The 16350-nt window shown below is 36.0% G+C and overlaps 2 long non-coding RNA genes across 3 annotated transcripts; both read right to left on the minus strand.

Moving 5' to 3' along the window:
- Positions 1-250: 250 nt before the first annotated feature.
- LOC128224838 (uncharacterized) lies at positions 251-8308 on the minus strand. The gene is made up of 6 exons (XR_008259551.1): positions 8112-8308; positions 5678-5782; positions 4922-4993; positions 4059-4163; positions 1450-1520; positions 251-321 (listed from the first exon to the last, which is right to left on the minus strand). It is a non-coding gene; the product is annotated as an uncharacterized LOC128224838 (long non-coding RNA).
- A 1187-nt stretch (positions 8309-9495) lies between these two features.
- Positions 9496-16050, minus strand: LOC128224839 (uncharacterized). Of its 2 annotated transcripts, none has more exons than XR_008259552.1 (3): positions 15664-16050; positions 11773-11891; positions 9496-9631 (listed from the first exon to the last, which is right to left on the minus strand). It is a non-coding gene; the product is annotated as an uncharacterized LOC128224839 (long non-coding RNA). The 2 variants fall into 2 exon arrangements; XR_008259553.1 differs by lacking the exon at positions 15664-16050 and adding an exon at positions 13873-14017.
- Between the last annotated feature and the right edge of the window lie 300 nt (positions 16051-16350).

Here is a 16350-nt window from a genome sequence, read left to right on the forward strand (position 1 = left end):
TTTGTCAACTCCTGGTTGTGAAAGAAATGGGAAATATGAATTTTGTTGCTCCCGCTCCTTGCTTCAACTTTTCTTGGTCACAATCGAACAAATAAACAAATATTTGGTGTGGCCTAAAGTTCATACATTACCCATAAAAGTACAGTGCATTTATTCCTGAAATTGTTTGAGCTCATAAATGCCTTACTTTTGCTTCTTCCTTCCTGCTTGAATGCAATATGTCTCTCGCAGAGAATATATCCTCCAAAAATTTTCCGCAGATGCCTCTCACTCTGATCAACCATATCCTGTAGCTGCTCCTGGGTCAAATCTTGAACATTGCTGCAAAAAGAAATGTACAAAAATAGAAAAACATGTCCTGCAAACAATTGCTTAAGATTACTAAGTATGCTTACGGTACATAGCATTGTTTTATATACCGGATAGGTAAAGTTTAGCACAAGTCACCTAGCTGATGTAGAAGTGTTTCACAACTCCATGGAAAGGTGTCTGTTGTAGCCCTTTCCATTGGCAAAGCAGTCACCAGTGTTTTTATTGTTTATAGTAGTACATGAAAGAAACTAACATTATTCATAATATGTGCACTGAACACATCCTTAATCAATAAAATGAAATGACAAAACAAGATTCCTTGAGAGCAAGGTTAATTATCTAGTCTATGTGCAGGTATCTCACTCAAACAGTTGTGGGTTCATTCTGTATCAGGGATACATGTAATGATGTATGTCTTTCTGACAAGCTTTTAAAACAGACACATTCAGGTTTGACCGGTGAAGGAAACAAGACCTTTCCGGTTACCTTATACATTTAATCTCGATCTTGAATTCCATTATTTTTTCTCCATGGTCATTTCACTTTTACAGAATCAACTTCATCATTCTCTTCAGATATTGCCTGGTTTTCATTCCCTTTGTTCATTATGAAATGATTATCAATGTTTCAACCAAGAAAATATGCTAATATGTTAACAAGAGGGCCATGATTGCCCAAAGAGTTGTAACTTTATTTGAAGATTTTTCACTCCCCCGCTGACCAGGCACCATGGTGATATTTTCTTTGAAAAACAGACATGCTAAAACTGATAGGATTGTATGTACACAAACATATGTCAGATGTCCTAAAATCAATTTTAAGTTACATACAAACATTCTGAGGTACAAGTTGAACACACAACAAGTGAGCAATACACAAATCTTGAGAAGCTTTTAGCATACTTTGTGAGGTAATCAAACCGCAGTATAGCTGATGGTATTTTAAAATTTATAACATTTTGTAAGGAACACACACACACACAAACACACACATTCCGAGGTATATCTTAATAAGCATTGTGTCTACTTTATGAGGTACCTTTTGACAGAAAAAGTCTTTAAGTTATGAACATGAACAGACTGTGATCACCAGCGACAAATAATTACTCAAAGAAAGTTGGTTTCGTATTCAATTTACCTTGAGGCGGCCCTTCAGCATGTTCAGAGACAACTGTGGATGGTAAACTATCCCTCTGATTTCTACAGCATCTGAAACACAAATTTAAGTTGAATGTAAACTGTTACAAACTCATTAAAGCTTAAAACTTCACAAAAATATACTGATATTCAGGTATAAACAAGAGCTGTCACAGTATGTGACGAATGCCCCCGAATGTGATATTGACCTACGAACAAGGTCAGACAGTACATGAAAAGTTATACATATGGCAAGTTATTTTAAATTGCCTCTGAACATAAACTAGAAATGTGTCCATAGGACACGGATGCCCCCACTTCGATTTTTTGTCACAGAAAATAAGCCATAATGATTATTCAGGATAATCTGAGGGCCCTAACTCCTAAATGATTAAAGCGATTTCCATGGCTATCGAACTTGATCAAGATATTATGGTCACAAACATGTGTTAAAAGTTTGGTGAGGATTGGACAAACAGTTTTCAAGAATTAGATCGGAAACAATCTTCGGGACGTATTTTTCAAGTCTTTTTTTGCAAATAAAGGGCCGTAACTCCTAAATAACAAAAGCGATTTCCATGGCTATCGAACTTGATCAAGATATTATGGTCACAATCATGTATGTAAAGCTTGGTGAGGATTGGACACATACTTTTCAAGAATTAGATTGGAAACATATATTTTTGAAGTATTTTTGGCAAAAAAGGGCCGTAACTCCTAAATGACTAAAGCGATTTCCATGACTATCGAACTTGATCAAGATATTGTGGTCACAAACATGTGTTTAAAGTTTGGTGAGGATTGGACAAACGGTTTTCAAGAATTAGATCGGAAACAATCTTCGGGAATTTTTGGCAAAAAAGGGCCGTAACTCCTAAATGACTAAAGCGATTTCCATGACTATCGAACTTGATCAAGATATTATGGTCACAAACATGTGTTTAAAGTTTGGTGAGGATTGGACAAACGGTTTTCAAGAATTAGATCGGAAACAATCTTCGGGACGTACGTACGTACGTACGTACGGACAAGGGCAACCCTATATGCCGCCACTTTGTGGGGGCATAAAAAATACCACCCATACTTGACAACCTACACTGTTATGTCCTTATATTCAGAATTCCCTTGTGAATAAACACTTGTGTATCTTTCACCTTAGAGGTAGGGACACGGGTCTTGCACACGACACGTCGTCTTCGTATGTGGAACACATGTAGCAAGTGATTTTAAAATCTGTCCATACAAGGGAAAGTAACAGCCCGGACACGACAACCAATACTCTATGTCCTTATATGCAGCACTCCATTGTGAATAAACACTAAGTGTGACCTTGACCTTTGAGGTAGGGACACGGGTCTTGCACGCGACACGTCGTCTTGGTATGTGGAACACATGTGGCAAGTTATTTTAAAATCTGTCCATACAAGGGCAAGTTACAGCCCGGACACGACAACCTATACTCTATGTCCTTATATGCAGCACTCCATTGTGAATAAACACTAAGTGTGACCTTGACCTTTGAGGTAGGGACACGGGTCTTGCATGCGACATGTCGTCTTGGTATGTTGAACACATGTGGCAAGTTATTTTAAAATCTGTCCATACAAGAGAAAGTTACAGCCCAGACACGGCAACCTATACTCTATGTCCTTATATGCAGCACTCCATTGTGAATAAACACTAAGTGTGACCTTGACCTTTGAGGTAGGGACACGGGTCTTGCACGTGACACGTTGTCTTGGTATGTTGAACACATGTGGCAAGTTATTTTAAAATCTGTCCATACAAGAGAAAGTTACAGCCCGAACACGACAACCTATACTCTATGTCCTTATATGCAGCACTCCATTGTGAATAAACACTAAGTGTGACCTTGACTTTTGAGGTAGGGACACGAGTCTTGCACGCCACACGTCGTCTTGGTATGTGGAACACATGTGGCAAGTTATTTTAAAATCTGTCCATACAAGGGAAAGTTACGGAGCCGGACGGACGGACAGACAGACTGACGATGCAATTTAATATGCCCACCTTCGGGGGGCATAAAAATAGCACATGCAATTATAAACTAACTAGATGCTTACATCACTAAATAACAAACATACAATATCTGGATGTATAAATCAACAATTGTTTGTTGTTCTGAGAAATAATGTCCCTGAGGTGACACCAAATAAGTGACAAAATAACCCAGACTCTATGAATCTAATAATTTAAGAACAAGAATAAGTTTTACTAAATAAAGCTTAAAAAACATTCTGAGGTTTAACTTCAACACACACATTCCATTACAAACTTTTAGTATACATCATGAGGTACTTTAAAGACTGTGCTGGTCTAGGTGCAACAGAAAAAAGAATGTACCTGTTTCAGTCATAAGATCAATTAATGTCAGGATGGCTCAGAGGTAGAGTGTCCTCCTCACAACCAAGAGGTGAGCACTAGGTTTGATTCCCGCTCAGAAAATGTTCTAGTTTCCACTCATATGTACACTGTCTTAGTACTGAATTTGACTAAGGAAACCGACTGGAGTGTGTTTAAAATTAGCTGTTAGCTTTACACAATCGGGCTTAAATAAAGTAGTATAAACTAATGAGCACTCAAGTTTACCATGATAAGCATGTTCCAAGACTTCTGCTGATTCACTGAGGGCATCTTCAGATGTTTCTGTGACCTCTGTAGTATCTGCAGCTGTATGACCATCTTTAACAGCATCTGAAATGTATCAAAATTCTATACCACGCGCACATCTGCCATGTCACAATGCCGTGAGATAGTATTTAAAGTATTTGTCTTATGTTCACAAACATAGGTTTCAGGAGATGTAAGTTTAGTTTTAAGTTACCATACAAGCACTCAGAGCTACAATTTTGACAAACGGTAACACACCATTAGTTTCAAGCTGTTGGCATATTCTGTGAGGTAATAAAACATAGAAATATGTCTTTTGAAAACTTTCAAATGAAGTATGATTGAATTACATCTGTATGGTTTAAACATCTGCCAATCTGATGATCAATTCAATTATGTTAAACAAGTATAAGAGTTGTCCAAGAACTTGTACAGGGAAGCAATCTCACCATGTTTAAGAAAGGTAAAAAAATGGTTAAGACGGTATAAATAGGCTATTTCTTATTTGACCTAACAATTAAGTTTTCCGACACAAGATGACCCAATTCACACAGAGGTTCTTCATTTCAACACACACATTTCACCAATATTTTTACGCATACTTTGTCCAAATACATGTTAAAGAGTATAATAAGCCTGATTTTAATAGATGACAAGATATCTAACATTTGTAAGCAACACACACACACACACATATTCCATGTTCATCTTTACAAGCATTATGTCTACTTTATGAGGTACCTCATCACAGAAAAATAGTCTTAAGTAATTAACATCAACAGATTGTGGTCACCAGCGAGAAATAACTATGTAAAGAAAGTTGGTTTTTGTATTCAATTTACCTTGAGGCGGCCCTTTAGCATGTTCAGAGACAACTGTGGATGGGGCAACTGTCCCACTGTTCCCTACAGCATCTGAAACACACAGTTGAGTTGATTGTATTCTGTTACAAACTCATTAAAGCTAAAAGCTTCACACATATATACTGGTATTCAAGTACAAAAATAACACAAGCAATTATTAACAATTAAACTAGATGCTTACATCGCCAAATTACGAACATACAAGATCTAGATGTATAAATCAGCATGTGTTTGTCATTCCGAGAAACAATGTCCCCCAAGGTGACACCCAATGAGTGATTAAATAACCCAGACTGAATAAATCTGTTGATTGAGAACAAGCATAAGTTTTACTGAATTAAGCTTAACAAACTTTCTGAGGTTTGACTCCAACACACACACACACACACACACACACACACACACACACAATTCATTACAAACTTTTAGCATACATCATGAGGTACTTTAAAGTCGATGCTTGTCTAGATGCAACAGAAACATGTATGTACCTGTTTCAGATCATAAACACAATTAATGTAAGGATGGCTCAGAGTTATAGTGTCCGCATCGCAGCCAAGAGGTGCTAGGTTTGATCCCCAGTGAGGAAAATGTTCTATTTTCCTCTCATATTTACACTCAGTACTGGTGATTTTGACCAAGGAAACCGACTGGAGTGTGTTTAAAATAAGCTGTTAGCTTTTACACAATCAGGCTTAAATCAATTAGTATAAACTAATTAGCACTCAAGTTTACCATGATAAGCATGTTCCAAGACTTCTGCTGATTCACTGAGGGCATCTTCAGATGTTTCTGTGACCTCTGTAGTATCTGCAGCTGTATGACCATCTTTAACAGCATCTGAAATGTATCAAAATTCTATACCACGCGCACATCTGCCATGTCACAATGCCATGAGAAGTATTTGTCTTATGTTCAAAGACAGGGTTTCAGGAGTTGTAAGGTCATTTTAAAATTTTAAGTTATATACAGTCATTTATCACACAGCAACACACCATTATTTAAAAACTTTTGGCATACTTTGTGAGGTAATAAAACATGGACAAGTGTGACCTGGATCTTTTACAAAGGGAAACAGGTCTTAAAGGCTGTCTTTATGTGGTTTACAGATGTGCAAAGTTATTTTAAAATCTGTCCAAACATCAAAAGGTTACAGCCTGGATATGACCACCTATACTCAATGTACGGTATGTATATTGAACAATCTATAATGATCAAACACAAAGTGTGACTTTGACCCTGGAGGTAAGAACACAAACCTTGCACGTAACACATGCCTAAAGTATACTAAACATGTGTGCCAAATAATTTCAAAATTTCCATACATGTGAAAGATAGAGTTCGGACATGAACAGATATACTCTATGTCATTAAACGCAGCATTCCATAGAAATCAAACCATAAGTGTGACCTTTGAGGTAGGGACACGGGTCCTGCAAGTGGAATGTCATCTTTGTATGCAAAACAGCAAGTTACTTTGAGAACTGTCTATACATGAAGAGGATACAGTCCGGGTTATATAGTGTAATTTTGACTTTGGAGGTAAGGACATTGGCCTTGCACACAACATAACGTCTTTGTATGCATAACACATTTGCAAAAGTATTTTAAAATCAGTCCATAGATGACTTCATAACAGTCCAGACACAACTGGGAGGGACAAAGGACACACGGATGATTTTAATTAGCCCAATTGGGATTCATAATCATTTATGAGATATCATAAAAGTATCTGTCTTCAGCACACAACCATGTAAATCAAGCACCATAAAATCATTTTACAATTTAAAATTATGACAAACCTTCTGAGGTACAATTCTAACACACTAAGGATAAATGAGCTGGAGGTAATTTTACATAATGATGAATTGCAGTATAGATGATTGTGTGGTCTTGACAAAGGCCAATCACATAATGAATTAATTATGGAAAAAACTATTCATTTCAACAGTTTTAAGATTCCCACAAACGTTCTGATGAACAACTTTTAAACACAAAATTCTAACAAACAAAAAAACAAGACACAGACTGAAAAAGTAAAAAAACTATTGAGATTTTTTTATTACTTTGTGGATTTTTACGGCAATAGTAGGACAGGGCTTTCCGTAATCTTGTTCAAATGGAGAACAAAATTATGAATATTCAAATGGTTGGGCGGAAAATTAAGTCATATAACTTTTAGATGAAATTGGAAAATAAAATAATGTAAGGCAAATACAGTGTACATGAAATGAGTCAGAGAACATGACATTGCCAGGCTTTTATATATCATATGTCATGTGTAAATTCGAACTACGACAGAAAAAAATTGTCTCTCTGTATTTAATAATACAAAAAGAATTGTTTGCTTTAAATTTTTTAAGGCAATATGATTTTTTTTTATTAAACATTAAATCCCATGTACATGCTTCTTAGAAACAGTAAGTACCAAATGTTTTAATAATCAATATTTTTGAACGCTAAAAGACTTTTCATGTACACTGAATATGTAGTTCTCAATTTTGCATATTCAGAAAAACCATGCAAATAACAAAAACAATTAACAAAGAACATCTCGATATTACTGAATTGTTCAAAAACCACAGGCTTGACATCATTTTTCTGCAAAATATGGTATACAAGTTTGTAAATGCAGAGACATTGATGTCAACATTATGATTCAACTTACTATCATAAAGTTGCCGATAGTTGTCTGGATTCAAGTTAAGTCCATTTGAATGAAATAGCTTTGATTGTGTGCACCTTGCTAATAAAACAATTTCATTTACAAGGAATTCAATTATTGATTAAGTCATGTCTGTATCTACACCATAGGCTATGTAATAAATTATAACTTACATTTCAATCAAGACAAAATAGTAGTATATATCCGTAAGTTTTTATAGGTTTTAAAGGGAATAATTCATAAAAACAAGCAATGAAAGAAATAATTCAAAACTTAACGAAACTAGAGGTTGAGGTTGTATGATGGTCTATTATTAAAATTTGTGACGTCATAAAGCTCACACCAAATTGGGGTATCAATAGGGGAAATCAATAATACAAATTTTACCCAAGTGAGATGCAATACCCGTCAGACTTTATTTAACATCCAACAGAGTTTGAGTACAATGCATTCAGTATTTTGACTTCAATTAAAAAGAAGAGAAAATTAAAACATTTTATTTACCTTTCGCTTTCTCCAAGGTACATCAGCAACACCATAATCGTACCTCAATTCAGTGTCTTTGCTGATCATTTCAGTTGCATACAGACAGAGTCTTGGTTGATGTCTGTCATCAACAACTTTAACCATTTTGCAATTAGGCTTTGTGTATCGGTCCAAGTCGTTGACCATGCATGCCAGACACGTGTCTTTTGAGGCATCGATGCTATTAAAACAATTGAAACATAACATTACTACAAAGAAAGGAAATGTATTATGACAAATGTCCCTATGTGTTTAATGTCCCTATAGGTCAAATTCGGAAATACCTGACCGTTGACTCAACCAGAACCCTGATAAACACGTTAGTGACATCAAGGCTGGATTATTGTAATTCGCTGCTTTGTGGATCTCCAAAGTACGTTCTCAATAAACTCCAAAATGTTCAAAATACGGCTGCTCGGGTTATCACCAGGACACCACGTAACAGCCACATAACCCCTGTGTTAAAGGAACTACATTGGCTTCCGGTGCACATCCGAGTTGAGTACAAAATCCTCACTACTGTGTTTAAAGCGCTTCACGGACAGGCCCCTACATACATACGCAACATGCTAGACATGTATATCCCATCCAGACAACTTAGGTCCCAAAATGATTGTTTAACACTGGTTGTACCGCGTAGTAGGACTGTGACTTATGGTGATCGTGCATTCATGACGGCAGCCCCTAAACTCTGGAATGCCCTACCTAGAACACTTAGAAGCTGTGAAACTCTGCCAGTGTTTAAAAGAGCACTTAAAACTCACTTTTTTAAGAAGTTTTATCTGGACTAATTACTTTGATAACCTTGTCGCTTTAGAGTCTTGAGTCTTATCTGTATCTTATTTTTATGTGTGTCTTTTTAACTCTTATTTTACATTTGAATTAATTCTGTGACTTGAGTAATATTGATGTTTTAATTTTTTAAATATTTTTATTTTTATCTTTTTAAATATTGTAACATTCTAGTAATTCTGTACAGTACTTTTGAACGTGTTAATGTACATGAAAAAAGTGCTTGAGAAGTCTGGTAAATAATAATAATAATAATGTGTTTAATGTTCCTATGTGTTTTTTTCACCACTTTGGGTGTCATTATATTTTTTTTTATTTTGTGAACAACAATGCTTCAGTTTAAAATATTGAAACCAAGAAAACTATTGACTTTGATAATGTTTTTTTTGTTTGGAGAATGCACCCGACATGGCTTAATATTTTAAACCACACATATTTTCCAGTCATGGGAAAAATGTATGTTTTTTGCACTGGGAATAGAGCTGAATTTTAACCCAAAATTACCGCCCAGACACGACAAGATATACAAAATACAAAAATTATAGCTTACACAAAAACTATATATACATACCAGTATTCCTTGTTGTTATGTCTGAAATGGTATTTGAACATTTCATCACCATCAGACTGCTGTTTACATAGTTCTCCTCTGTACTCGAGAATAAACTGCCCCTTCAAGAGCTCTTGCCTAGCAAACACTCCATTACCTGGAACCAGTAAATAGTGTTTTAGCCAGGAATTAAAAAGGGCAGGGTGGGCCAAAAACATGGTGCTTTCTTAAATGGGAAAACAATGCATTGTATTGATATCAAAGTACATGCATGTTCATGCACACATTGTAGTAATATCCCAGACAATGCGAATGTCCGTCGGACAGTCGGACATGTCCGGTATATTTCCATTTTGACCGACGGAACTTTTGTTTTGGTCGGTCACAATGTCCGGTGAAAAATTACAGTCAGCACCGTTTAATTTTCGGAAAATTTACTTTCAGTTTCTAAATAAATGGTCAGAGTTATTTGTAACTATTATATCATGACTATTCAGCCTGTAAATCCGTGTATCACTATTTGTAAACCCCGTTTTGCACATGTTTCCGTAAAAGCCGAAAAAACACGTAAGGTTACGATTTCAGTTCGTACTCTACTACTTTTTAATAGACGGAATTTTACGGAAATGTTCGGACCTTGCTAAATTCTGTATGTATTTTTTTCGGCAAAGTGGTTCCCGGCAATCGTGTTAATTTAAATATGATGAATATACCGAGCTGACACTCTTTCCGCTCTGTTTAACATTGCCAATAACAAGAACTCTACTTTTGTTGTGTCTGAGTTTGAATTGTAGTAAAATTCGTTATATTTTTTAACTGTACTGTATCTTTAATTTAAAGATGAATTAAAAGAGTAAGATCTGGCTGCTCCATGGGTAGACGAACCGGATATGAGTTTTTTTGGGAGGAAAAAATAATGACTTAAGATCCGAAATATTGATTTTTTTGACCTGATGTTTAGCTTCTTTTTTGTAATTTATAATAGTACACATCTAACCAAGTAGATCTAAACCTGCTATAATGGGGAGTTACAAAACTTATTTAAAAAGAGGCTTAAAATCAAGGTTTAGGCTGATGTAACTGAATACTGTTTGTAACATTGCGACAGGTAAAAATTTGGTGCGACAGGTAAACTTTCAGTGTTTACCTGTCGCAATGTCCTGTGAAGAAAAAAAAGTTTTCGCGTTGTCTGATATCCCGACCGATTGCTCTTAATTCTTCTTTCTTGTTCATTTTCACTTCAGACACTTTCTTTACCATCTCGGGTTGTTATCACCAGGGCTCTCACAAGGCTGAATTTTTAGGGAGAAGTCACTTCTCCCACCAGTCAAATTAGGGAGAAGTGGGGGGACTTTAAGGAGAAGAGATACTTATCGTAAAACCTGAGATAAATATTGTGCCATGCCACCAAATTTTAAATTCACATTTACTTTGATTGCTTTTTCTAGATGGAATGTTAAAAAAGTGTTCTTTTTTGGCCTATCAAAAGTGTACTTGTCTAGAGTCTCCTTTTTGCAATGTATAGTTTACCTCCAAAAAAAAACAAAGACAAAAAAAAATGACAGCAAAAAACAACAAATAAAGGGCAATATTTATATATCCAGTAGTTTTTAAGTTATACTCCAGACAAGGTAAATTGCAACGGACCGACCGACAAACCGACCACAGGGTGACTCCAATATACCCCCTTCAAACTTCGTTTGTCGGGGGTATAAAAATGCAAGTGAAAACTCTTGAAAGAGCAACTTTCAATTTGTTTACTTTCCATTTCTTGTAAACACACAAAATGATGACGTATACACAACTCACACGTTGTAGACTGTTATTTCGTGCTCAGATTCTAGACGGCAGTATTTGACTTATATCAATTTTGAGGCACAGTCCATCATCATGAAAAGCAATAATATTTTTAAAGTTTTTTATGCATTGATATTTAATATCTACGAAGGCCGATGGTGATGATCAAAATAATCCGACATAGCAGCCAAAATTAACAAACTGTCCAAAGAAACTGTTACTCAATGGGAGACGAAACTCCACCTAGAATTAGACTTCAATACAGACAATGATGAGAACATCGGCAAGATATTTTGTGCAGACTGCATATCAGACCTACTCAAAACATTTTTTGTTTTTACAAACCTTATGCTTTGATTATGACACAGAAAACATTGTTGTTGTTTTTAAGTACATACATTTTTCTAACAAACACAAAGGGGTGAGCAGTATTTTTTTCTAAATTCAATTCCCTGACTAAGTTCACAAATATGCTGCTAATGTATCACGACAAAATCATACCTATGTATTGATCGATATACTGCATATAGCACAAATTCAGCTCAATTTCAGCCGTGTTTGTCTGAAGGTAGTTTTGGTTGGCTTTTTTCTGCAAGGGCGTTGATTCTGGCCAAAAACATCTGCAATTGCAATAAAATGAGGCTGGAACAATGACAACATATCAACAACAGTCTGATGTAAACAGCCACCAGTCTGCGAAATAACTTTTCAGATGAACTTGCCCTTTCGGGCATCTCCCTGGCAATTTTAACTTGCCCGGACCAATTTTCACTTGCCCGAATAAATTTCAAATATAATATAAGCAAAGATCACATCAGAATTGTCTTTGAAACGCTTGCATCGGACTGGTTTAAATCAAGCGTCCAATCGGCTTTCAATTTTATACGCATAGTTATAAGCGTCTATTGATTCGGACTGCGGAGTAAGTGTACCAGTCGATACAGACCGCGTAAAACGTCATCAAATTTAGCGACTTTTACAAAGTCGAGTAATACGTCATCAAATTTAGAGTATTTACTTTGTTTGTTGATTTTCGGATAAACGATTTCGTTCTCTTTTTTCACTTGCCCGATCGGGCAAGCAAATACGATTTTTTACTTGCCCGGCGGGATTTTTACTTGCCCCGGGCATCGGGCACATGGGTTATTTCGCAGACTGAGCCACTATTCAATCCACTTACTTCTCGCGCCAGTTAATGACATAACCATCTGGGTTTACACAAATGACATGCTTAATCAATGCTGTGTATCAAAGTGTTTCATCTAGGCTTTTTAGCATAGCTCCCAATACTGCCCTGTGTGATTGGTGCTTTATGAGCAGACAATGTGTTTGCATAATTAGACCCTAGCTTATCTCATTATCAAATAAGTAAGTCATAATGAATCAATGTAGTCTAAATAATTTCGTGAATCTACTTTTCCCATAAACATATTAACTAGATGTTGTCAAAACAGCATGCATTTAAAAAAACGGGCAAGAGTTACTAATGAAGGTTTTCTGAAGTCAGTCTGTGAAATAGCATTTTTAACCAAAGGCCACTTGGACAAAATCCATATATCATAAGGCCTGAAAGTTCCAAAAGAAATGAGGAGTACATGGATGTGTACTGAGTCCTATCTCGATCTGCTATTACTGTGGCAGTCATTGAAATTAGACTTTCGGATAAACAAGCCCGAATTCTTATACTATTGCATGGAATCATGTTTTTGAACAAGCCCTGCTATATAAAATTCAGAATTTGAGCAAGCCTGGAAGACATTTTACCAGTGCAGGGCTTGCGGGCTTGTGCTAATTTCGACCACTGCTGTGGAAAATATGAAAAAGAAACACATGCTCTCATTCTTCCGATATTTCGACATCTTCTGAAATGGATGGGTCTTTTTACAATCAATAATAGGATCGTTTTTATTTGAAAATAAACAATTGTGTTACAGCCATTTAAATTTCAAAGATTAACAGAAAGACAAATTTGAAAACATGGTTTGGCAGCCTTTTAACATCTTACTTTTGCTTTCACATTACGATAAAGATCAGTGAAAGCTTATAGTTTCCATTTAACTGTATTAGTATTATGCAATAATATACTTATATTCTATATTTCACACCTGAATTCATCCTTTTTAAAACAAAGGCAATAAATTTAATCAGATCAGTTATGCAATAAAACTTTAATACTCCAACAATGACTGTAAAAATGACTTCTGACTTAAACAACATGCCCATGTTGCCGCACATTTAAGACCATGATTTAGGAAATAAATTGATATTAATTTTTGTTTTACTCAAATCTGGGGCATTTATTCTGTTGATGTTTGTGTTGTCAATGTATATATATACAAATCATACTGCATCGATTGTGGCTGCACATGCAGATTCTTGCCTAGTCTAAAATAATAGACATGTTATATGGGATTCTTCCGATCCATAACTTATATACGGGTTTGTGCAAAAACGGGGGTTTTGAAAAATATTGAAATTGTATTTAGAGAAGCATTTTAGGTTTGAAATAGATAATAAAGGTTTATATTCATATTTTACAGTGCAAGTGCAAAGATATTTTGCACAAAACAAGCATTAGATGCATTAAAACAAAGGATTTACCTTTCCAACAAAACGAAACTTGACCGACACAGACAACAATTGTACCAAGCTTAAAACTTGACCATCTTCGGCAAGCTTCGAGAAAGACCTCTTATATACAATCGTTACAACTCGGCCATGGCTGAAGTGTTCCAATTGTTGTTAAACTGTGAACCACAGCCTTGCAGGTGTCATTCATGTATTGTATATTGTTATGTTTTGACAGTATGAAATGAAGAAACATGCATCAAACTCATAATAATTTGTTGGATATTTGTTTTTTTTTGTGTACGGAACTATTATTTAAGTAACATTATCTGGTAATATTTCTTGTTTTTAAGATATTTTATAGATGCAATCGGAATAACTACCCACATTCGATACAAAATAACTTGTACGTGAATGATTTGCCATATCAAAAATCGTAAAATATATCACTGTCAATGTATAATTATAGTGGTCAATATTAAATATTGACCACTATAATTATACATTGACAGATACTGTCAATGTATAATTATAGTGGTCAATATAAGCACAAGCCCTGCAGCCCTGCACTGGTAAAATGTCTTTCGGGCTAGTCTAAAATAATAGACGTGTCATAAGGGATTCTTCCAATCCCTAACGTCTAAACGGGAATGTGCCAAAAACGGGGGTGTTTTAAAAATATTGAAATTGTTTTAAGTAAAGAATTTTATGGTTGAAATTGATCATAAAGAGTTAAATTCATATTTTGCCATGTAAGTGAAATATTATTTTGCACTAAACAAGCATTTAATGCATTAAAACAAGTTGTTTACCTTTCCAATAAAATGAAAGTTGACTGACACAGATAACAATTATGCGAAGGGGAACAACTTGATACAATCGTAATAACTCGGCCTCCTACGACAAAACTTCGAGATAGACCTCGTTATACAATCGTAACAAGTTGGCCATGGCCGAAATGTTCCAAGCGATTTAAAAGCCTTGCAGGTGCCCTTCATGTATATATCGTTATGTTTTGACAGAATGAAATGAAGAAAAGCCGTCAAACTCATAATTACAAGTTGGATATTTTTTTTGTATGCGTACGGAACTAATATAAAATAACATTATCTGGTAATATTTCTTGTTATTATATTGTATAGACGCTATATGCTTTAACCCCGAATCCTGATCGGAACAACTACCCACTTTTGATACTAAACAATTTGTACGTGAAGGATTTGCCATATCAAAAATCTAAAAAAAATCCGTCAACGTACAATTATTTGGACTACTTTCGGGCTTGCTCAAATTCTGAATTTTAAATAGCAGTGCTTGTTAAAAAATTTGATGCCAAGCAAAACTATAAGAATTCAAAAGTATGATTTTCACGACTGCTAATTCTTGCCTACTGGTAAACCACAAAATGTCAGTTCTTGAGTTCTAACTGCATGATCAGGCACCTCGCATCTGTTGCATGTTTTCGATATTGAGAGAGCCAGTTTTCACACACTATTATCTCCTTTAACCACCACATAAGCACGTACTAAACACCGTTAAAAACCTTACTATAAAGTGTATATATATATGATATATCATTATACAGTACAGGTATGTGCCATGTATAGTCATTCTAAAATGACTAATGTCATGTGCTGTGTTACGAAACAGTCTTAAAACAATGGTACAGAACGATGTTGAAGTGTTCTCCGACATCCATTACTTTCCATAAAAAGGTATTACAATAGAATTGATACGTACACACTTCAAAATCCAACCAATTTGCAAAAATCCTACAGCAGAAAAACTGTCCGCCATCATTAGAATCGATAATACACAACTTACCTCGGCAAGCCGCCATGTTGTTCCCACACCACGTGAGGTGTCGATGGTAGTGCGCATGCCCAATGCGCGAATTAAACAGGTGCCCGCGGGGGCGGACTAGGCATGCGCAGCGAAACGGAGAGCCAATGCGCATGCCCGACTTTAAACTTTTTCCGCGCCCTGTTTTCGTATGTCAATGTGTGCAAGCACACTCAAACACACGACACACTATACAACGTTATTTAGAGGTAATCTTCATATTTAACCAGGAGAGTCTGGTGCACATTATAACGCTGTTCAGAGGTTTAAACTTCCGAGGTAACGGGACAATTAACCTCGGAAGTAAATTGTGCCTCGGAAGGTTGCTGTGTACTCATATGATTAACCTCCAAAGGATATAAGCGCAAACGCACACACACACACACAAACAAACGCACGAACGCACGCACACACACACACACACACACACTCGCTCGCGCGCTCACGCACGCACGCACGCACACACACACACATAAACACAAACACGCACACACGCACACGCACACACGAAGCATTAATTCCACAACCACTACTTCCACAGCCTTATGTACACAACCAATACGTTGGCAACCACGACGCCCTTATTAATACTACCATCACCACCATAACGTTATTCCGCATCCACACCAGCCTTACGACCACAACCACAGCAACAACAAGTACAACACT

This window comes from Mya arenaria, chromosome 17, assembly GCF_026914265.1.
Source record: "Mya arenaria isolate MELC-2E11 chromosome 17, ASM2691426v1".
Classification (NCBI taxonomy): domain Eukaryota; kingdom Metazoa; phylum Mollusca; class Bivalvia; order Myida; family Myidae; genus Mya; species Mya arenaria.